Source organism: Camellia sinensis, chromosome 9, assembly GCF_055761805.1.
Source record: "Camellia sinensis isolate YWXY chromosome 9, ASM5576180v1, whole genome shotgun sequence".
Classification (NCBI taxonomy): domain Eukaryota; kingdom Viridiplantae; phylum Streptophyta; class Magnoliopsida; order Ericales; family Theaceae; genus Camellia; species Camellia sinensis.
In genome coordinates, this window is record NC_138969.1 from 101,280,643 (window position 1) to 101,304,523 (window position 23,881).

Below are 23,881 nucleotides of genomic sequence, written 5' to 3' on the forward strand. Positions count from 1 at the left end.
AATTCATTTTACTTATAGTTAAAAGAGATTGAAATTTTGAAAGTACACGTTTTCTTTTGATTTGTATCATTATCGTTGTCATGATGATTGCACAAGCATGTGATTGTCATTACATTAGATAGCAGGATTGGCTGTGGTACGCCATCACTGCCGCCACTCCATCACCATCATGATTTCATCAACTATTGGAATAGTTTCTATTTACACCTTGAGATTCGTTAAATTATTGTGAACTGTAGCAGTTCAATGTCAACTTAATGTTTAACTGTGAATTGCCTCTATTTATTTCTTCATTTTATTGATTACTATTATTAGTTTTTTTTTTTTTTTTTTTTTTTTTTTTTTTTTCATGTAGACATGGCGTAAAACATTTGACAGGGCTTCAAAGGTCTTCTTGGAGATGCATTACAACCGGCACAACCGCTAGACAAATGATATTGCTTAGACCATGCTATTTCACACTGTGGAAATTTTTATCTGACCTGGGGTGTTGGGAAGGAAGGTTTGGCCCTTGTGCACTACTAGCGTCTAACTTATATTTACTTATTCTTGTATATGTATTTTATCACCACAACAAAATAATTGTTGTATTTTGTGTTATACAAATTAAGTTTTTTGCCCTCAAAGTTGTCTTTTATGGAGCTATGTGATTTAAATTGGTAATTCAATTTTCCCATTATGATTTATAAAATCCAGTAAACATTTCGCTGTGGAAATTTTTATCTGACCTGGCGTGTGGTGGAAGGAAAGCTTGGTCCTTGTGCGCTTCTAGCATCCAACTTATATTTACTATTCTTGTATAGGTATTTTTATCACCACAACGAAATAATTGTTGTATTTTGTGTCATATAAATGAAGTTCTGCCCTCAAAGTTGTCTTTTATGGAGCTGTGTGTGACTTTAATTTGATTATCCACTTTTCCCATTCTGAATTATAAAATCCAGTAAACATTTTGTTGTTGGTAAGCAATATTGATCTTGTGACAACACTGTTAATCATTGGTTTTGAATGTTATTTAAGTGCTTTGTGTGAATTTGAATGCTTATTATGTGTTTAATATGATTTTTAGGTTCATATCTGTTAACTGTAGGAACATCTGTTGTGATTTCGGTTATAATATGAAATTGAAGGACTTAATGATGTCAGAAGTTTGATTAAAATTTGATTCAGATTAAATCAATTAAATTAAGCCTTGATTAATTAGTCTTAAGCTTTATTTAACTAACTTGATCCCTAATTAAGGCCCTAAGCTAATCTATGAGAAATGTTAATTAATCTCATTTAGACACAAAAATCTGCCGACAATCTCATTCGGACTTAGTTTCCAGACCGGGAGGCCCATGCGAGTTCCGTAAGTTTCCACAACTCACGTTGGTCCCTCCGTAGGTGTTTGAGGTGTTCCCCGGACGTTCTCTTGGCTGTCACCCGATTTTGGCCCCCCGATGGACTATTTTCAAGCTTAGGTGCGAGAAAAGCGCCGTTTCGGACTTAGTTTTCAAACCGGGAGTCCCGTGCTAGTTCCGTAAGTTTTCACAACTTACATCGGTCGCTCCCGGGTGCTTGACGTGTTCCCTAGGCCTTCTCGTGACTGTTACACGATTTTGGCCCCCGACGGCTTATTTTCGAGCTTAAGTGCGAAAAAAGTTCATTTTTTTATTTACTTCTCAAGCCGAGAGTCCCGTGCTAGTTCCGTAAGTCTCCGCAACTTACCTTGGACCCTCCCGAGGTGTTTGGTGCATTTCCCGGCCCTTCTCGTGACTGTGACACGGTTTTGGCCCCCCCCGGTGTCCTATTTCCAAATTTAAATTTGGAAAAAGTCTCTTTCCGGCTTAGTTTTCAAACCGGGAGTCCCCGTGCTAGTTTCGTAAGTTTACACAACTCGCGTCTGTCACTCCCGAGGCGTTTGAGGTGTTCCGGCCGTTCTTGCAACTGTTACATGATTTTGGCCCCCGATGGCCTACTTCCAAGCTTAAGTGCTAGAAAAGTGTATTTTTCGACCTAGTTTTCAAATCGGGAGTCCTGTGCCCATTCGTTAAGTTTTCACAACTCAAATCGGCCCCTCCTGAGGTGTTCGAGGTGTTCCCCGGGCCTTCTCGTGACTGTTACGCGATTTCGGCCCGCCGAGGCATGTTTTCAAGCTTAAGTGTGAAAAAAGTACCTTTTCCGACCTAGTTTTCAAACCGCAAGTCCCATGCTAGTTCCGTAAGATTCCATAACTTAAATTGGTTTCTCCCGAGGTGTTGGAGGTGTTCCACGGGCCTTCTCGGGACTATTACAGGATTTTTTTTTCTCCCGATGGCCTATTTTCAAACTTAAGTGTTCAGGAAGTGCGTTTTGTGGCTTAGTTTCCAGACCGGGAGTCCCATGCGAGTTCCGTAAGTTTCCACAACTCACGTTGGTCCCTCTGTAGGTGTTTGAGGTGTTCCCCGGACGTTCTCTTGGCTGTCACCCGATTTTGGCCCCCCGATGGACTATTTTCAAGCTTAGGTGCGAGAAAAGCGCCGTTTCGGACTTAGTTTTCAAACCGGGAGTCCCGTGCTAGTTCCGTAAGTTTTCACAACTTACTTCGGTCGCTCCCGGGGTGCTTGACGTGTTCCCTAGGCCTTCTCGTGACTGTTACACGATTTTGGCCCCCGACGGCTTATTTTCGAGCTTAAGTGCGAAAAAAGTTCATTTTTTTATTTACTTCTCAAGCCGAGAGTCCCGTGCTAGTTCCGTAAGTCTCCGCAACTTACCTTGGACCCTCCCGAGGTGTTTGGTGCATTTCCCGGCCGTTCTCGTGACTGTGACACGGTTTTGGCCCCCCCCCCCGGCGTCCTATTTCCAAATTTAAATTTGGAAAAAGTGTCTCTTTCCGGCTTAGTTTTCAAACCGGGAGTCCCCGTGCTAGTTTCGTAAGTTTACACAACTCGCGTCTGTCACTCCCGAGGCGTTTGAGGTGTTCCGGCCGTTCTTGCGACTGTTACATGATTTTGGCCCCCCGATGGCCTACTTCCAAGCTCAAGTGCTAGAAAAGTGTATTTTTCGACCTAGTTTTCAAATCGGGAGTCCTGTGCCCATTCGTTAAGTTTTCACAACTCAAATCGGCCCCTCCTTAGGTGTTCGAGGTGTTCCCCGGGCCTTCTCGTGACTGTTACGCGATTTCGGCCCGCCGAGGCATGTTTTCAAGCTTAAGTGTGAAAAAAGTACCTTTTCCGACCTAGTTTTCAAACCGCAAGTCCCACGCTAGTTCCGTAAGATTCCATAACTTAAATTGGTTTCTCCCGAGGTGTTGGAGGTGTTCCACGGGCCTTCTCGGGACTGTTACAGGATTTTTTTTTTCTCTCGATGGCCTATTTTCAAACTTAAGTGTTTAGGAAGTGCGTTTTGTGGCTTAGTTTCCAGACCGGGAGTCCCATGCGAGTTCCGTAAGTTTCCACAACTCACGTTGGTCCGTAGGTGTTTGAGGTGTTCCTCGGACGTTCTCTTGGCTGTCACCCGATTTTGGCCCCCCGATGGACTATTTTCAAGCTTAGGTGCGAGAAAAGCGCCGTTTCGGACTTAGTTTTCAAACCGGGAGTCCCGTGCTAGTTCCGTAAGTTTTCACAACTTACATCGGTCGCTCCCGGGGTGCTTGACGTGTTCCCTAGGCCTTCTCGTGACTGTTACACGATTTTGGCCCCCGACGGCTTATTTTCGAGCTTAAGTGCGAAAAAAGTTCATTTTTTTATTTACTTCTCAAGCCGAGAGTCCCGTGCTAGTTCCGTAGGTCTCCGCAACTTACCTTGGACCCTCCCGATGTGTTTGGTGCATTTCCCGGCCCTTCTCGTGACTGTGACACGGTTTTGGCCCCCCCCCGGCGTCCTATTTCCAAATTTAAATTTGGAAAAAGTGTCTCTTTCCGGCTTAGTTTTCAAACCGGGAGTCCCCGTGCTAGTTTCGTAAGTTTACACAACTCGCGTCTGTCACTCCCGAGGCGTTTGAGGTGTTCCGGCCGTTCTTGCGACTGTTACATGATTTTGGCCCCCCGATGGCCTACTTCCAAGCTTAAGTGCTAGAAAAGTGTATTTTTCGATCTAGTTTTCAAATCGGGAGTCCTGTGCCCATTCGTTAAGTTTTCACAACTCAAATCGGCCCCTCCTTAGGTGTTCGAGGTGTTCCCCGGGCCTTCTCGTGACTGTTACGCGATTTCGGCCCGCCGAGGCATGTTTTCAAGCTTAAGTGTGAAAAAAGTACCTTTTCCGACCTAGTTTTCAAACCGCAAGTCCCACGCTAGTTCCGTAAGATTCCATAACTTAAATTGGTTTCTCCCGAGGTGTTGGAGGTGTTCCACGGGCCTTCTCGGGACTGTTACAGGATTTTTTTTTTCTCCCGATGGCCTATTTTCAAACTTAAGTGTTTAGGAAGTGCGTTTTGTGGCTTAGTTTCCAGACCGGGAGTCCCATGCGAGTTCCGTAAGTTTCCACAACTCACGTTGGTCCCTCCGTAGGTGTTTGAGGTGTTCCCCGGACGTTCTCTTGCTGTCACCCGATTTTGGCCCCCCGATGGACTATTTTCAAACTTAGGTGCGAGAAAAGCGCCGTTTCGGACTTAGTTTTCAAACCGGGAGTCCCGTGCTAGTTCCGTAAGTTTTCACAACTTACATCGGTCGCTCCCGGGGTGCTTGACGTGTTCCCTAGGCCTTCTCGTGACTGTTACACGATTTTGGCCCCCGACGGCCTATTTTCGAGCTTAAGTGCGAAAAAAGTTCATTTTTTTATTTACTTCTCAAGCCGAGAGTCCCGTGCTAGTTCCGTAGGTCTCCGCAACTTACCTTGGACCCTCCCGATGTGTTTGGTGCATTTCCCGGCCCTTCTCGTGACTGTGACACGGTTTTGGCCCCCCCCCGGCGTCCTATTTCCAAATTTAAATTTGGAAAAAGTGTCTCTTTCCGGCTTAGTTTTCAAACCGGGAGTCCCCGTGCTAGTTTCGTAAGTTTACACAACTCGCGTCTGTCACTCCCGAGGCGTTTGAGGTGTTCCGGCCGTTCTTGCGACTGTTACATGATTTTGGCCCCCCGATGGCCTACTTCCAAGCTTAAGTGCTAGAAAAGTGTATTTTTCGACCTAGTTTTCAAATCGGGAGTCCTGTGCCCATTCGTTAAGTTTTCACAACTCAAATCGGCCCCTCCTTAGGTGTTCGAGGTGTTCCCCGGGCCTTCTCGTGACTGTTACGCGATTTCGGCCCGCCGAGGCATGTTTTCCAGCTTAAGTGTGAAAAAAGTACCTTTTCTGACCTAGTTTTCGAACCGCAAGTCCCACGCTAGTTTCGTAAGATTCCATAACTTAAATTGGTTTCTCCCGAGGTGTTGGAGGTGTTCCACGGGCCTTCTCGGGACTGTTACAGGATTTTTTTTTTCTCCCGATGGCCTATTTTCAAACTTAAGTGTTTAGGAAGTGCGTTTTGTGGCTTAGTTTCCAGACCGGGAGTCCCATGCGAGTTCCGTAAGTTTCCACAACTCACGTTGGTCCCTCCGTAGGTGTTTGAGGTGTTCCCCGGACGTTCTCTTGGCTGTCACCTGATTTTGGCCCCCCGATGGACTATTTTCAAACTTAGGTGCGAGAAAAGCGCCGTTTCGGACTTAGTTTTCAAATCGGGAGTCCCGTGCTAGTTCCGTAAGTTTTCACAACTTACATCGGTCGCTCCCGGGGTGCTTGACGTGTTCCCTAGGCCTTCTCGTGACTGTTACACGATTTTGGCCCCCGACGGCTTATTTTCGAGCTCAAGTGCGAAAAAAGTTCATTTTTTTATTTACTTCTCAAGCCGAGAGTCCCGTGCTAGTTTCGTAAGTCTCCGCAACTTACCTTGGACCCTCCCGAGGTGTTTGGTGCATTTCCCGGCCCTTCTCGTGACTGTGACACGGTTTTGGCCCCCCCCCCCGGCGTCTTATTTCCAAATTTAAATTTGGAAAAAGTGTCTCTTTCCGGCTTTGTTTTCAAACCGGGAGTCCCCGTGCTAGTTTCGTAAGTTTACACAACTCGCGTCTGTCACTCCCGAGGCGTTTGAGGTGTTCCGGCCGTTCTTGCGACTGTTACATGATTTTGGCCCCCCGATGGCCTACTTCCAAGCTTATGTGCTAGAAAAGTGTATTTTTCGACCTAGTTTTCAAATCGGGAGTCCTGTGCCCATTCGTTAAGTTTTCACAACTCAAATCGGCCCCTCCTTAGGTGTTCGAGGTGTTCCCCGGGCCTTCTCGTGACTGTTACGCGATTTCGGCCCGCCGAGGCATGTTTTCAAGCTTAAGTGTGAAAAAAGTACCTTTTCCGACCTAGTTTTCAAACCGCAAGTCCCACGCTAGTTCCGTAAGATTTCATAACTTAAATTGGTTTCTCCCGAGGTGTTGGAGGTGTTCCACGGGCCTTCTCGGGACTGTTACAGGATTTTTTTTTTCTCCCGATGGCCTATTTTCAAACTTAAGTGTTTAGGAAGTGCGTTTTGTGGCTTAGTTTCCAGACCGGGAGTTCCATGCGAGTTCCGTAAGTTTCCACAACTCACGTTGGTCCCTCCGTAGGTGTTTGAGGTGTTCCCCGGACGTTCTCTTGGCTGTCACCCGATTTTGGCCCCCCGATGGACTATTTTCAAGCTTAGGTGCGAGAAAAGCGCCGTTTCGGACTTAGTTTTCAAACCGGGAGTCCCGTGCTAGTTCCGTAAGTTTTCACAACTTACATCGGTCGCTCCCGGGGTGCTTGACGTGTTCCCTAGGCCTTCTCGTGACTGTTACACGATTTTGGCACCCGACGGCGTATTTTCGAGCTCAAGTGCGAAAAAAGTTCATTTTTTTATTTACTTCTCAAGCCGAGAGTCCCGTGCTAGTTCCGTAAGTCTCCGCAACTTACCTTGGACCCTCCCGAGGTGTTTGGTGCATTTCCCGGCCCTTCTCGTGACTGTGACACGGTTTTGGCCCCCCCCCCCCGGCGTCCTATTTCCAAATTTAAATTTGGAAAAAGTCTCTTTCCGGCTTAGTTTTCAAACCGGGAGTCCCCGTGCTAGTTTCGTAAGTTTACACAACTCGCGTCTGTCACTCCCGAGGCGTTTGAGGTGTTCCGGCCGTTCTTGCGACTGTTACATGATTTTGGCCCCCCGATGGCCTACTTCCAAGCTTAAGTGTTAGAAAAGTGTATTTTTCGACCTAGTTTTCAAATCGGGAGTCCTGTGCCCATTCGTTAAGTTTTCACAACTCAAATCGGCCCCTCCTTAGGTGTTCGAGGTGTTCCCCGGGCCTTCTCGTGACTGTTACGCGATTTCGGCCCGCCGAGGCATGTTTTCAAGCTTAAGTGTGAAAAAAGTACCTTTTCCGACCTAGTTTTCAAACCGCAAGTCCCACGCTAGTTCCGTAAGATTCCATAACTTAAATTGGTTTCTCCCGAGGTGTTGGAGGTGTTCCACGGGCCTTCTCGGGACTGTTACAGGATTTTTTTTTTCTCCCGATGGCCTATTTTCAAACTTAAGTGTTTAGGAAGTGCGTTTTGTGGCTTAGTTTCCAGACCGGGAGTCCCATGCGAGTTCCGTAAGTTTCCACAACTCACGTTGGTCCCTCCGTAGGTGTTTGAGGTGTTCCCCGGACGTTCTCTTGGCTGTCACCCGATTTTGGCCCCCCGATGGACTATTTTCAAGCTTAGGTGCGAGAAAAGCGCCGTTTCGGACTTAGTTTTCAAACCGGGAGTCCCGTGCTAGTTCCGTAAGTTTTCACAACTTACATCGGTCGCTCCCGGGGTGCTTGACGTGTTCCCTAGGCCTTCTCGTGACTGTTACACGATTTTGGCCCCCGACGGCTTATTTTCGAGCTTAAGTGCGAAAAAAGTTCATTTTTTTATTTACTTCTCAAGCCGAGAGTCCCGTGCTAGTTCCGTAAGTCTCCGCAACTTACCTTGGACCCTCCCGAGGTGTTTGGTGCATTTCCCGGCCTTTCTCGTGACTGTGACACGGTTTTGGCCCCCCCCCGGCGTCCTATTTCCAAATTTAAATTTTGAAAAAGTGTCTCTTTCCGGCTTAGTTTTCAAACCGGGAGTCCCCGTGCTAGTTTCGTAAGTTTACACAACTCGCGTCTGTCACTCCCGAGGCGTTTGAGGTGTTCCGGCCGTTCTTGCGACTGTTACATGATTTTGGCCCCCCGATGGCCTACTTCCAAGCTTAAGTGCTAGAAAAGTGTATTTTTCGACCTAGTTTTCAAATCGGGAGTCCTGTGCCCATTCGTTAAGTTTTCACAACTCAAATCGGCCCCTCCTTAGGTGTTCGAGGTGTTCCCCGGGCCTTCTCGTGACTGTTACGCGATTTCGGCCCGCCGAGGCATGTTTTCAAGCTTAAGTGTGAAAAAAGTACCTTTTCCGACCTAGTTTTCAAACCGCAAGTCCCACGCTAGTTCCGTAAGATTCCATAACTTAAATTGGTTTCTCCCGAGGTGTTGGAGGTGTTCCACGGGCCTTCTCGGGACTGTTACAGGATTTTTTTTTTCTCCCGATGGCCTATTTTCAAACTTAAGTGTTTAGGAAGTGCGTTTTGTGGCTTAGTTTCCAGACCGGGAGTCCCATGCGAGTTCCGTAAGTTTCCACAACTCACGTTGGTCCCTCCGTAGGTGTTTGAGGTGTTCCCCGGACGTTCTCTTGGCTGTCACCCGATTTTGGCCCCCCGATGGACTATTTTCAAACTTAGGTGCGAGAAAAGCGCCGTTTCGGACTTAGTTTTCAAACCGGGAGTCCCGTGCTAGTTCCGTAAGTTTTCACAACTTACATCGGTCGCTCCCGGGGTGCTTGACGTGTTCCCTAGGCCTTCTCGTGACTGTTACACGATTTTGGCCCCCGACGGCTTATTTTCGAGCTCAAGTGCGAAAAAAGTTCATTTTTTTATTTACTTCTCAAGCCGAGAGTCCCGTGCTAGTTCCGTAAGTCTCCGCAACTTACCTTGGACCCTCCCGAGGTGTTTGGTGCATTTCCCGGCCCTTCTCGTGACTGTGACACGGTTTTGGCCCCCCCCCCGGCGTCTTATTTCCAAATTTAAATTTGGAAAAAGTGTCTCTTTCCGGCTTTGTTTTCAAACCGGGAGTCCCCGTACTAGTTTCGTAAGTTTACACAACTCGCGTCTGTCACTCCCGAGGCGTTTGAGGTGTTCCGGCCGTTCTTGCGACTGTTACATGATTTTGGCCCCCCGATGGCCTACTTCCAAGCTTAAGTGCTAGAAAAGTGTATTTTTCGACCTAGTTTTCAAATCGGGAGTCCTGTGCCCATTCGTTAAGTTTTCACAACTCAAATCGGCCCCTCCTTAGGTGTTCGAGGTGTTCCCCGGGCCTTCTCGTGACTATTACGCGATTTCGGCCCGCCGAGGCATGTTTTCAAGCTTAAGTGTGAAAAAAGTACCTTTTCCGACCTAGTTTTCGAACCGAAAGTCCTACGCTAGTTCCGTAAGATTCCATAACTTAAATTGGTTTCTCCCGAGGTGTTGGAGGTGTTCCACGGGCCTTCTCGGGACTGTTACAGGATTTTTTTTTTCTCCCGACGGCCTATTTTCAAACTTAAGTGTTTAGGAAGTGCGTTTTGTGGCTTAGTTTCCAGACCGGGAGTCCCATGCGAGTTCCGTAAGTTTCCACAACTCACGTTGGTCCCTCCGTAGGTGTTTGAGGTGTTCCCCGGACGTTCTCTTGGCTGTCACCCGATTTTGGCCCCCCGATGGACTATTTTCAAACTTAGGTGCGAGAAAAGCGCCGTTTCGGACTTAGTTTTCAAACCGGGAGTCCCGTGCTAGTTCCGTAAGTTTTCACAACTTACATCGGTCGCTCCCGGGGTGCTTGACGTGTTCCCTAGGCCTTCTCGTGACTGTTACACGATTTTGGCCCCCGACGGCTTATTTTCGAGCTCAAGTGCGAAAAAAGTTCATTTTTTTATTTACTTCTCAAGCCGAGAGTCCCGTGCTAGTTCCGTAAGTCTCCGCAACTTACCTTGGACCCTCCCGAGGTGTTTGGTGCATTTCCCGGCCCTTCTCGTGACTGTGACACGGTTTTGGCCCCCCCCCGGCGTCCTATTTCCAAATTTAAATTTGGAAAAAGTGTCTCTTTCCGGCTTTGTTTTCAAACCGGGAGTCCCCGTGCTAGTTTCGTAAGTTTACACAACTCGCGTCTGTCACTCCCGAGGCGTTTGAGGTGTTCCGGCCGTTCTTGCGACTGTTACATGATTTTGGCCCCCCGATGGCCTACTTCCAAGCTTAAGTGCTAGAAAAGTGTATTTTTCGACCTAGTTTTCAAATCGGGAGTCCTGTGCCCATTCGTTAAGTTTTCACAACTCAAATCGGCCCCTCCTTAGGTGTTCGAGGTGTTCCCCGGGCCTTCTCGTGACTGTTACGCGATTTCGGCCCGCCGAGGCATGTTTTCAAGCTTAAGTGTGAAAAAAGTACCTTTTCCGACCTAGTTTTCAAACCGCAAGTCCCACGCTAGTTCCGTAAGATTTCATAACTTAAATTGGTTTCTCCCGAGGTGTTGGAGGTGTTCCACGGGCCTTCTCGGGACTGTTACAGGATTTTTTTTTTCTCCCGATGGCCTATTTTCAAACTTAAGTGTTTAGGAAGTGCGTTTTGTGGCTTAGTTTCCAGACCGGGAGTCCCATGCGAGTTCCGTAAGTTTCCACAACTCACGTTGGTCCCTCCGTAGGTGTTTGAGGTGTTCCCCGGACGTTCTCTTGGCTGTCACCCGATTTTGGCCCCCCGATGGACTATTTTCAAACTTAGGTGCGAGAAAAGCGCCGTTTCGGACTTAGTTTTCAAACCGGGAGTCCCGTGCTAGTTCCGTAAGTTTTCACAACTTACATCGGTCGCTCCCGGGGTGCTTGACGTGTTCCCTAGGCCTTCTCGTGACTGTTACACGATTTTGGCCCCCGACGGCTTATTTTCGAGCTTAAGTGCGAAAAAAGTTCATTTTTTTATTTACTTCTCAAGCCGAGAGTCCCGTGCTAGTTCCGTAGGTCTCCGCAACTTACCTTGGACCCTCCCGATGTGTTTGGTGCATTTCCCGGCCCTTCTCGTGACTGTGACACGGTTTTGGCCCCCCCCCCGGCGTCCTATTTCCAAATTTAAATTTGGAAAAAGTGTCTCTTTCCGGCTTAGTTTTCAAACCGGGAGTCCCCGTGCTAGTTTCGTAAGTTTACACAACTCGCGTCTGTCACTCCCGAGGCGTTTGAGGTGTTCCGGCCGTTCTTGCGACTGTTACATGATTTTGGCCCCCCGATGGCCTACTTCCAAGCTTAAGTGCTAGAAAAGTGTATTTTTCGACCTAGTTTTCAAATCGGGAGTCCTGTGCCCATTCGTTAAGTTTTCACAACTCAAATCGGCCCCTCCTTAGGTGTTCGAGGTGTTCCCCGGGCCTTCTCGTGACTGTTACGCGATTTCGGCCCGCCGAGGCATGTTTTCCAGCTTAAGTGTGAGAAAAGTACCTTTTCCGACCTAGTTTTCGAACCGAAAGTCCCACGCTAGTTCCGTAAGATTCCATAACTTAAATTGGTTTCTCCCGAGGTGTTGGAGGTGTTCCACGGGCCTTCTCGGGACTGTTACAGGATTTTTTTTTTCTCCCGATGGCCTATTTTCAAACTTAAGTGTTTAGGAAGTGCGTTTTGTGGCTTAGTTTCCAGACCGGGAGTCCCATGCGAGTTCCGTAAGTTTCCACAACTCACGTTGGTCCCTCCGTAGGTGTTTGAGGTGTTCCCCGGACGTTCTCTTGGCTGTCACCCGATTTTGGCCCCCCGATGGACTATTTTCAAGCTTAGGTGCGAGAAAAGCGCCGTTTCAGACTTAGTTTTCAAACCGGGAGTCCCGTGCTAGTTCCGTAAGTTTTCACAACTTACATCGGTCGCTCCCGGGGTGCTTGACGTGTTCCCTAGGCCTTCTCGTGACTGTTACACGATTTTGGCCCCCGACGGCTTATTTTCGAGCTCAAGTGCGAAAAAAGTTCATTTTTTTATTTACTTCTCAAGCCGAGAGTCCCGTGCTAGTTCCGTAAGTCTCCGCAACTTACCTTGGACCCTCCCGAGGTGTTTGGTGCATTTCCCGGCCCTTCTCGTGACTGTGACACGGTTTTGGCCACCCCCCCGGCGTCCTATTTCCAAATTTAAATTTTGAAAAAGTGTCTCTTTCCGGCTTAGTTTTCAAACCGGGAGTCCCCGTGCTAGTTTCGTAAGTTTACACAACTCGCGTCTGTCACTCCCGAGGCGTTTGAGGTGTTCCGGCCGTTCTTGCGACTGTTACATGATTTTGGCCCCCCGATGGCCTACTTCCAAGCTTAAGTGCTAGAAAAGTGTATTTTTCGACCTAGTTTTCAAATCGGGAGTCCTGTGCCCATTCGTTAAGTTTTCACAACTCAAATCGGCCCCTCCTTAGGTGTTCGAGGTGTTCCCCGGGCCTTCTCGTGACTGTTACGCGATTTCGGCCCGCCGAGGCATGTTTTCAAGCTTAAGTGTGAAAAAAGTACCTTTTCCGACCTAGTTTTCAAACCGCAAGTCCCACGCTAGTTCCGTAAGATTCCATAACTTAAATTGGTTTCTCCCGAGGTGTTGGAGGTGTTCCACGGGCCTTCTCGGGACTGTTACAGGATTTTTTTTTTCTCCCGATGGCCTATTTTCAAACTTAAGTGTTTAGGAAGTGCGTTTTGTGGCTTAGTTTCCAGACCGGGAGTCCCATGCGAGTTCCGTAAGTTTCCACAACTCACATTGGTCCCTCCGTAGGTGTTTGAGGTGTTCCCCGGACGTTCTCTTGGCTGTCACCCGATTTTGGCCCCCCGATGGACTATTTTCAAGCTTAGGTGCGAGAAAAGCGCCGTTTCGGACTTAGTTTTCAAACCGGGAGTCCCGTGCTAGTTCCGTAAGTTTTCACAACTTACATCGGTCGCTCCCGGGGTGCTTGACGTGTTCCCTAGGCCTTCTCGTGACTGTTACACGATTTTGGCCCCCGACGGCTTATTTTCGAGCTCAAGTGCGAAAAAAGTTCATTTTTTTATTTACTTCTCAAGCCGAGAGTCCCGTGCTAGTTCCGTAAGTCTCCGCAACTTACCTTGGACCCTCCCGAGGTGTTTGGTGCATTTCCCGGCCCTTCTCGTGACTGTGACACGGTTTTGGCCCCCCCCCCGGCGTCCTATTTCCAAATTTAAATTTGGAAAAAGTGTCTCTTTCCGGCTTAGTTTTCAAACCGGGAGTCCCCGTGCTAGTTTCGTAAGTTTACACAACTCGCGTCTGTCACTCCCGAGGCGTTTGAGGTGTTCCGGCCGTTCTTGCGACTGTTACATGATTTTGGCCCCCCGATGGCCTACTTCCAAGCTTAAGTGCTAGAAAAGTGTATTTTTCGACCTAGTTTTCAAATCGGGAGTCCTGTGCCCATTCGTTAAGTTTTCACAACTCAAATCGGCCCCTCCTTAGGTGTTCGAGGTGTTCCCCGGGCCTTCTCGTGACTGTTATGCGATTTCGGCCCGCCGAGGCATGTTTTCAAGCTTAAGTGTGAAAAAAGTACCTTTTCCGACCTAGTTTTCAAACCGCAAGTCCCACGCTAGTTCCGTAAGATTCCATAACTTAAATTGGTTTCTCCCGAGGTGTTGGAGGTGTTCCACGGGCCTTCTCGGGACTGTTACAGGATTTTTTTTTTCTCCCGATGGCCTATTTTCAAACTTAAGTGTTTAGGAAGTGCGTTTTGTGGCTTAGTTTCCAGACCGGGAGTCCCATGCGAGTTCCGTAAGTTTCCACAACTCACGTTGGTCCCTCCGTAGGTGTTTGAGGTGTTCCCCGGACGTTCTCTTGGCTGTCACCCGATTTTGGCCCCCCGATGGACTATTTTCAAGCTTAGGTGCGAGAAAAGCGCCGTTTCGGACTTAGTTTTCAAACCGGGAGTCCCGTGCTAGTTCCGTAAGTTTTCACAACTTACATCGGTCGCTCCCGGGGTGCTTGACGTGTTCCCTAGGCCTTCTCGTGACTGTTACACGATTTTGGCCCCCGACGGCTTATTTTCGAGCTCAAGTGCGAAAAAAGTTCATTTTTTTATTTACTTCTCAAGCCGAGAGTCCCGTGCTAGTTCCGTAAGTCTCCGCAACTTACCTTGGACCCTCCCGAGGTGTTTGGTGCATTTCCCGGCCCTTCTCGTGACTGTGACACGGTTTTGGCCCCCCCAGGTGTCCTATTTCCGAGGTGTTTGGTGCATTTCCCGGCCCTTCTTGTGATTGTGACACGGTTTTGGCCCCCCCCCGGTGTCCTATTTCCAAATTTAAATTTGGAAAAAGTGTCTCTTTCCGGCTTAGTTTTCAAACCGGGAGTCCCCGTGCTAGTTTCGTAAGTTTACACAACTCGCGTCTGTCACTCCCGAGGCGTTTGAGGTGTTCCGGCCGTTCTTGCGACTGTTACATGATTTTGGCCCCCCGATGGCCTACTTCCAAGCTTAAGTGCTAGAAAAGTGTATTTTTCGACCTAGTTTTCAAATCGGGAGTCCTGTGCCCATTCGTTAAGTTTTCACAACTCAAATCGGCCCCTGCTGAGGTGTTCGTGGTGTTCCCCGGGCCTTCTCGTGACTGTTACGCGATTTCGGCCCGCCGAGGCATTTTTTCAAGCTTAAGTGTGAAAAAAGTACCTTTTCCGACCTAGTTTTCAAACCGCAAGTCCCACGCTAGTTCCGTAAGATTCCATAACTTAAATTGGTTTCTCCCGAGGTGTTGGAGGTGTTCCACGGGCCTTCTCGGGACTGTTACAGGATTTTTTTTTTCTCCCGATGGCCTATTTTCAAACTTAAGTGTTTAGGAAGTGCGTTTTGTGGCTTAGTTTCCAGACCGGGAGTCCCATGCGAGTTCCGTAAGTTTCCACAACTCACGTTGGTCCCTCCGTAGGTGTTTGAGGTGTTCCCCGGACGTTCTCTTGGCTGTCACCCGATTTTGGCCCCCCGATGGACTATTTCCAAGCTTAGGTGCGAGAAAAGCGCCGTTTCGGACTTAGTTTTCAAACCGGGAGTCCCGTGCTAGTTCCGTAAGTTTTCACAACTTACATCGGTCGCTCCCGGGGTGCTTGACGTGTTCCCTAGGCCTTCTCGTGACTGTTACACGATTTTGGCCCCCGACGGCTTATTTTCGAGGTTAAGTGCGAAAAAAGTTCATTTTTTTATTTACTTCTCAAGCCGAGAGTCCCGTGCTAGTTCCGTAAGTCTCCGCAACTTACCTTGGACCCTCCCGAGGTGTTTGGTGCATTTCCCGGCCCTTCTCGTGACTGTGACACGGTTTTGGCCCCCCCCCGGTGTCCTATTTCCGAGGTGTTTGGTGCATTTCCCGGCCCTTCTTGTGATTGTGACATGGTTTTGGCCCCCCCCGGTGTCCTATTTCCAAATTTAAATTTGGAAAAAGTGTCTCTTTCCGGCTTAGTTTTCAAACCGGGAGTCCCCGTACTAGTTTCGTAAGTTTACACAACTCGCGTCTGTCACTCCCGAGGCGTTTGAGGTGTTCCGGCCGTTCTTGCGACTGTTACATGATTTTGGCCCCCCGATGGCCTACTTCCAAGCTTAAGTGCTAGAAAAGTGTATTTTTCGACCTAGTTTTCAAATCGGGAGTCCTGTGCCCATTCGTTAAGTTTTCACAACTCAAATCGGCCCCTGCTGAGGTGTTCGAGGTGTTCCCCGGGCCTTCTCGGGACTGTTACGCGATTTCGGCCCGCCGAGGCATGTTTTCAAGCTTAAGTGTGAAAAAAGTACCTTTTCCGACCTAGTTTTCAAACCGCAAGTCCCACGCTAGTTCCGTGAGATTCCATAACTTAAATTGGTTTCTCCCGAGGTGTTGGAGGTGTTCCACGGGCCTTCTCGGGACTGTTACAGGATTTTTTTTTCTCCCAATGGCCTATTTTCAAACTTAAGTGTTTAGGAAGTGCGTTTTGTGGCTTAGTTTCCAGACCGGGAGTCCCATGCGAGTTCCGTAAGTTTCCACAACTCACGTTGGTCCCTCCGTAGGTGTTTGAGGTGTTCCCCGGACGTTCTCTTGGCTGTCACCTGATTTTGGCCCCCCGATGGACTATTTTCAAGCTTAGGTGCGAGAAAAGCGCCGTTTCGGACTTAGTTTTCAAACCGGGAGTCCCGTGCTAGTTCCGTAAGTTTTCACAACTTGCATCGGTCGCTCCCGGGGTGCTTGACGTGTTCCCTAGGCCTTCTCGTGACTGTTACACGATTTTGGCCCCCGACGGCTTATTTTCGAGCTTAAGTGCGAAAAAAGTTCATTTTTTTATTTACTTCTCAAGCCGAGATTCCCGTGCTAGTTCCGTACGTCTCCGCAACTTACCTTGGACCCTCCCGAGGTGTTTGGTGCATTTCCCGGCCCTTCTCGTGACTGTGGCACGGTTTTGGCCCCCCCCCGGTGTCCTATTTCCAAATTTAAATTTGGAAAGTGTCTCTTTCCGGCTTAGTTTTCAAACCGGGAGTCCCCATGCTAGTTTCGTAAGTTTACACAACTCGCGTCTGTCACTCCCGAGGCGTTTGAGGTGTTCCGGCCGTTCTTGCGACTGTTACATGATTTTGGCCCCCCGATGGCCTACTTCCAAGCTTAAGTGCTAGAAAAGTGTATTTTTCGACCTAGTCTTCAAATCGGGAGTCCTGTGCCCATTCGTTAAGTTTTCACAACTCAAATCGGCCCCTCCTTAGGTGTTCGAGGTGTTCCCCGGGCCTTCTCGTGACTGTTACGCGATTTCGGCCCGCCGAGGCATGTTTTCAAGCTTAAGTGTGAAAAAAGTACCTTTTCCGACCTAGTTTTCAAACCGCAAGTCCCACGCTAGTTCCGTGAGATTCCATAACTTAAATCGGTTTCTCCCGAGGTGTTGGAGGTGTTCCACGGGCCTTCTCGGGACTGTTACAAGATTTTTTTTTTCCCGATGTCCTATTTTCAAACTTAAGTGTTTAGGAAGTGCGTTTTGTGGCTTAATTTCCGGACCGGGAGTCCCATGCGAGTTCCGTAAGTTTCCACAACTCACGTTGGTCCCTCCGTAGGTGTTTGAGGTGTTCCCCGGACGTTCTCTTGGCTGTCACCCGATTTTGGCCGCCCGATGGACTATTTTCAAGCTTAGATGCGAGAAAAGCGCCGTTTCGGACTTAGTTTTCAAACTGGGAGTCCCGTGCTAGTTCCATAAGTTTTCACAACTTACATCGGTCGCTCCCGGGGTGCTTGACGTGTTCCCGAGGCCTTCTCGTGACTGTTACACGATTTTGGCCCCCGACGGCTTATTTTCGAGCTTAAGTGTGAAAAAAGTTCATTGTTTTATTTAGTTCTCAAGCCGAGAGTCCCGTGCTAGTTCCGTAAGTCTCCGCAACTTACCTTGGACCCTTCCGAGGTGTTTGGGGCATTTCCCGGTCCTTCTCTTGACTGTGACACGGTTTTGGCCCCCCCCGGTGTCCTATTTCCAAATTTAAGTGTGGAAAAAGTGTCTATTTCCAGCTTAGTTTTCAAACCGGGAGTCCCCGTGCTAGTTTCGTAAGTTTACACAACTCGCGTCTGTCACTCCCGAGGCGTTTGAGGTGTTCCGGCCGTTCTTGCGACTGTTACATGATTTTGGCCCCCCGATGGCCTACTTCCAAGCTTAAGTGCTAGAAAAGTGTATTTTTCGACTTAGTTTTCAAATCGGGAGTCCTGTGCCCATTCGTTAAGTTTTCACAACTCAAATCGGCCCCTCCTGAGGTGTTCGATGTGTTCCCCGGGTCTTCTCGTGACTGTTACGCGATTTCGGCCCGTCGAGGCATGTTTTCAAGCTTAAGTATGAAAAATGTACCTTTTCCGACCTAGTTTTCAAACCGCAAGTCCCACGCTAGTTCCGTAAGATTCCTTAACTTAAATTGGTTTCTCCCGAGATGTTAGAGGTGTTCCACGGGCCTTCTCGGGACTGTTACAGGATTTTTTTTTCTCCCGATGGCCTATTTTCAAACTTAAGTGTTTAGGAAGTGCGTTTTGTGACTTAGTTTCTAGACCGGGAGTCCCATGCGAGTTCCGTAAGTTTCCACAACTCACGTTGGTCCCTCCGTAGGTGTTTGAGGTGTTCCCCGGACGTTCTCTTGGCTGTCACCCGATTTTGGCCCCCCGATGGACTATTTTCAAGCTTAGGTGCGAGAAAAGCGCCGTTTCGGACTTAGTTTTCAAATCGGGAGTCCCGTGCTAGTTCCGTAAGTTTTCACAACTTACATCGGTCCCTCCCGGGTTTTTGACGTGTTCCCCAGGCCTTCTCGTGACTGTTACACGATTTTGGCTCCCGACGGCTTATTTTCGAGCTTAAGTGTGAAAAATGTTCGTTTTTTGATTTAGTTCTCAAACCGAGAGTCCCGTGCTAGTTCCGTAAGTCTCCGCAACTTACCTTGGAACCTCCCGAGGTGTTTGTGGCATTTCCCGGTCCTTCTTGTGACTGTGACATGGTGTTGGCCCCACTTGGTGTCCTATTTCCAAATTTAAGTGTTGAAAAAGTGTCTCTTTCCAGCTTCGTTTTCAAACTGGGAGTCCCCGTGTTAGTTTCGTAAGTTTACACAACTCGCGTCTGTCACTCTCGAGGTGTTTGAGGTGTTCCGGCCTTTCTTGCGACTGTTACATGATTTTGGCCCCTCGATGGCCTACTTCCAAGCTTAAGTGTTAGAAAAAGTGTATTTTTCGACCTAGTTTTCAAACCGGGAGTCCCGTGCTTGTTCGTTAAGTTTTCATAACTCAAATTGGTCCCTCCTGAGGTGATCGAGGTGTTCCCCCTGCCTTCTCGTGATTGTTACAAGATTTCGGCCTACCGAGGCCTGTTTTCAAGCTTAAGTGTGAAAAAACTACCTTTTCGAACCTAATTTTCAAACCGGAAGTCCGGCGCTAGTTCCGTAAGTTTCCACAACTTACATTGGTTTCTCCCGAGGTGTTGTAGGTGTTCCACGGGCCTTCTCGGTACTGTTACAGGATTTTTTTTTCTCCCAATGGCCTATTTTCAAACTTAAGTGTTTAGGAAGTGCATTTTTTGACTTAGTTTCCAAACCGGGAGTCCCATGCGAGCTCCGTAGGTTTCCACAACTCACGTTGGTCCCTCCCTAGGTATTTGAGGTGTTCTCTGGACATTCTCTTGGCTGTCACCCGATTTTGGCCCCCCAATGGACTATTTTCAAGTTTAGGTCCGAGAAAAGCCCCGTTTTGGCCTTAGTTTTCAAACCGGGAGTCCCGTGCTAGTTCTGTAAGTTTTTACAACTTACATCGGTCTCTCCCGGGGTGTTTGACGTGTTCCCTGGGCCTTCTCGTGACTGTTACACGATTTTGGCCCCCGACGGCCTATTTTCAAGCTTAAGTTTGAAAAATGTTCATTTTTTGATTTAGTTCTCAAACCGAGTTTCTCGTGCTAGTTTCGTAAGTCTCCGCAACTTACCTTTTGGACCCTCCCGAGGTGTTTACGACATTTCCCGGTCTTTCTCGTGACTGTGACACGGTTTTGGCCCCTCCGGTCTCCTATTTCCAAGCCTAAGTGTGGAAAAAGTTTCTCTTTCCAGCTTAGTTCTCAAATCGGGAGTCCCCGTGCTAGTTCCGTTAGTTTTCACAACTCGCGTTTGTCACTCCCGAGTTGTTTGAGGTGTTTCAGGCCCTTTTTGCGACTGTTACATGATTTTGGCCCCCTGATGGCCTACTTCCAAGCTTAAGTGTTAGAAAAGTATATTTTCCGACCTAGTTTTCAAATCGGGAGTCCCGTGCCTGTTCGTTAAGTTTTCACAACTCAAATTGGTCCCTCCTGAGGTGTTCGAGGTGTTCCCGGGCCTTCTCGTGATTGTTACACGATTTCGGCCCGCCGAGGCCTGTTTTCAAGCTTAAGTGTGAAATAAGAACCTTTTCTGACCTAGTTTTCAAACCGGAAGTCCCGCGCTAGTTCCGTAAGTTTCCACAACTTACATTGGTTTCTCCCGAGGTGTTTGAGGTGTTCCACGGGCCTTCTCGGGACTGTTACAGGATTTTTTTGGCCGCTGATGGCCTATTTTCAAACATAAGTGTTTAGGAACTGCATTTTTTGACTTAGTTTCCAAACCAGGAGTCCCATGCGAGTTCCGTAAATTTCCACAACTCACGTTGGTCCCTCCCTAGGTGTTTGAGGTGTTGTCCGGACGTTCTCTTGGCTGTCACCTGATTTTTGCCCACCGATGGACTATTTTAAAGCTTAGGTGCGAGAAAAGCGCCGATTCGGACTTAGTTTTCAAACCGGGAGTCCCGTGCTAGTTCCGTAAGTTTTCACAACTTACATCGGTCCCTCCCGGGGTGTTTGACGTGTTCCCTGGGCCTTCTCGTGACTTATACACGATTTTGGCCCCCGACGGCTTATTTTCGAGCGCAAATGTGAAAAAAGTGCATTTTTTGATTTAGTTCTCAAACCGTGAGTCCCGTGCTAATTCCGTAAGTCTACGCAACTTACCTTGGACCCTCCCGAGGTGTTTTGCGCATTTCCTGGTCCTTCTCGTGACTGTGACACGGTTTTGGCCCCCCCGGTGTCATATTTCCAAGCTTGAGTGTGGAAAAAGTGTCTCTTTCCAACTTCGTTTTCAAACCGGGAGTCCCCGTGCTAGTTCCCTAAGTTTTTACAACTCGCGTCTGTCACTCCCGAGGTGTTTGAGGTGTTCCCGGCCCTTCTTGCGACTGTTACATAATTTTGGCCCCACGATGGCCTACTTCCAAGTTTAAGTCTTAGAAAAGTGTATTTTCCGATCTAGTTTTCAAATCGGGAGTCCCGTGCCTGTTCGTTAAGTTTTCACAAGTCAAATTGGCCACTCATGAAATGTTCGAGGTGTTCCCCGGGCCTTCTCGTGATTGTTACACGATTTCGGCTCGCCGAGGCCTGTTTTCATGCTTAAGTGTGAAAAAAATACCTTTTCTGACCTAGTTTTCTAACCGGAAGTCCCGCGCTAGTTCCGTAAGTTTTCACGACTTACATTGGTTTCTCCCGAGGTGTTGGAGGTGTTGCACGGGCCTTCTCGGTACTGTTACAGGATTTTGTTTTCTGCCCTTGATGGCCTATTTTCAAACTTAAGTGTTTGGGAGGTGCATTTTTTGACTTAGTTTCCAAACAGGGAGTCCTATGCGAGCTTCGTAAGTTTCCACAGCTCACGTTGGTCCCTCCGTAGGTGTTTGAGGTGTTCCCCGGACGTTCTCTTGGCTGTCACCCGATTTTGGCCCCCCGATGGACTATTTTCAAGCTTGGGTGCAAGAAAAGCGCCGTTTCGGACTTAGTTTTCACACCGGGAGTCCTGTGCTTGTTCTGTAAGTTTTCACAACTTACATCGGTCCCTCCCGGGTTGTTTGACATGTTACCCGGGCCTTCTCGTGACTATTACACGATTTTGGCCCCCGACGGCTTATTTTCGAGCTTAAGTGTGAAAAAAGTTCATTTTTTGATTTAGTTCTCAAACTGAGAGTCCCGTGCTAGTTCCGTAAGTCTCTGCAACTTACCTTGGACCCTCCTGGGGTGTTTTGCGCATTTCCTGGTCCTCGTGACTGTGACACGGTTTTGGTCCCCCCGGTGTCCTATTTCTAGGCTTAAGTGTGGAAAAACTGTCTCTTTCCAACTTAGTTTTCAAACCGGGAGTCCCCGTGCTAGTTCCTTAAGTTTTTACAACTCACGTCTGTCACTCCCGAGGTGTTTGAGGTGTTCCCGGCCCTTCTTGCGACTGTTAGATGATTTTGGCTCCCCGATGGCCTACTTCCAAGCTTAAGTGTTAAAAAAGTGTATTTTCCGACCTAGTTTTCAAATCGGGAGTCCCGTGCCTGTTTGTTATGTTTTCACAACTCAAATTGGTCCCTCCTGAGATGTTCGAGGTGTTCCCCTTGCCTTCTCGTGATTGTTACACGATTTCGGCCCGCCGAGGCCTATTTTCAAGCGTAAGTGTGAAAAAAGTAACTTTTCCGACCTAGTTTTCCAACCGGAAGTCCCGCGCTAGTTCCGTAAGTTTCCACAACTTACGGAAGTGTTCCCCGGAATTGTTGGTGTTCCACGGGCCTCCTCGGGACTGTTACGGGATTTGTTGGCCCCCGATGGCCTATTTTCAAACTTAAGTGTTTAGGAAGTGCATTTTTTCACTTAGTTTTCAAACTCGGAGTCCCATGCGAGTTCCGTAAGTTTCCACAACTCACGTTAGTCCCTCCCTAGGTGTTTGAGGTGTTCCCCTGACCTTCTCTTGACTGTCACACGATTTTGGCCCGCGATGGACTATTTTCAAGCTTAGGTGCGAGAAAAGTGCCGTTTCAGACTTAGTTTTCAAACCGGGAGTCCCGTGTCCTCCCGGGGTGTTTGACGTGTTTCCCGGGCCTTCTCGTGATTGTTACACGATTTTGGCCCCTGACGGCTTATTTTTGAGCTTAAGTGTGAAAAAAGTACATTTTTTGATTTAGTTCTCAAGCCCGAGTCCCGTGCTAGTTCCGTAAGTCTCCGCAACTTACCTTGAACCCTCCCGAGGTGTTTGGGGCATTGCCAGGCTAAAGCCTGAGGAATTTAGCTCAGCCATTCCGTTTATGAAGAATTGGTGGATAATTAGGTGGGGCACAGTCTGGTTGGCCTACGAAATTCGCAAATGAGTGGTTAGACTGAGAGCCAAAGTTCCCCTTCTACGATGGATATCACGGTAAAGGGAACAAAACCTTATTTGCCCCAAGGGGTGGTGTCTAGCTCGGCTAAGGAAAGGTGGACGTCGTCCGGAATATGGTAGTCGCTTCGAAATTCAGCCATGGCACCAAGCAAGTCCACCAGAAATCGACATTTGCCCATTGGTTTAAAAATTGTTATGAACACGACAGCCTAGCTCAACCTTGGTGTGACTTTGGATGGCTCGGCTGAGCAAACTCGCCCAGGGGCAAAGTGCAAGGGTGTGCCCGGCCAACCTAGTCAAGTCTGCAAAGTGGAAATAAAAGTGTCATGCCCAGATAACTGGACCGCGCTAAGTAAATAGGCAGAGTAATATCAGCCTAGCTTGGTTACAATTGCGTTACAAACCATTTCTAATTCGGCCATGAAACAAGGCCGACTCAAGGTTTATAGCACGGTTGGTGTTCTATACATTTCTAGTTCAGTCGAGTACTATCCTAAGGGTCGCAAACAAGTTCATAGTTCGGTCACAGCACAATTTTGGATCAAAAATCATGTTCGAAACTGATTCAAAATCCAGTTGAGTGTGTCTTTAGGTTTGAGCGTGAGGTTTTTTGGATTTATGGTATTTGCTCAAGGCTCTATTGCATATAACACGCATATATGGGAGATTAATTGCTATTCTTTAAGAAAATAAACAAAGGCGTATCAATTAAAACAGAGAAAATGGCATGAGGAACTTACAGATTAAGGGTGTGAAAGCAGAATTCAATCAAACGAGCCCCTGCGACTTGGATTGAGACTTGGCAGTAGAAGATAAGGATTTAGAGTTAAAAATGTGAGAGGTTTTCCAGAGAGCAGATGAACAGTAACAATGGACGTTTGAAGACTAAGGGAATAAATGCAAAATGGAAGTAAAAAGGCGGGACTATTCAAATTTTGGAAGTTATGATTGACGGCTGTCACAGCAGTAGAGGCAATCAAGGGGAGCCACGTATCCCAGTAAGGGCGTGGTGTCAGCAGCGTGGAAAAGCGGGCTGTACTACGTCAAAGACGGGAAAACCGAGTGGGTTTTGTAGCTTGGCTAGCCGAAGTACTTCACTTCGGCTAATATCTTAGCACGGTTTGAAGGTAATAATCCCAATCATGCTTCGCAGATGGAACTAAGGGCCAATTGAGAGGATAATTTATATGCATAAACCGGGCCGAGCTAGGTCCATTTGGTTTAAGTATTAGGCCTAGCTAAGTAGACTCCACAATTCGTAAGGGCGCGCTTGCGGCCGAGCTAAGAGCTTTTATAGCTCGGTCTTGTGGTGTACAGATATCAGTCCAAG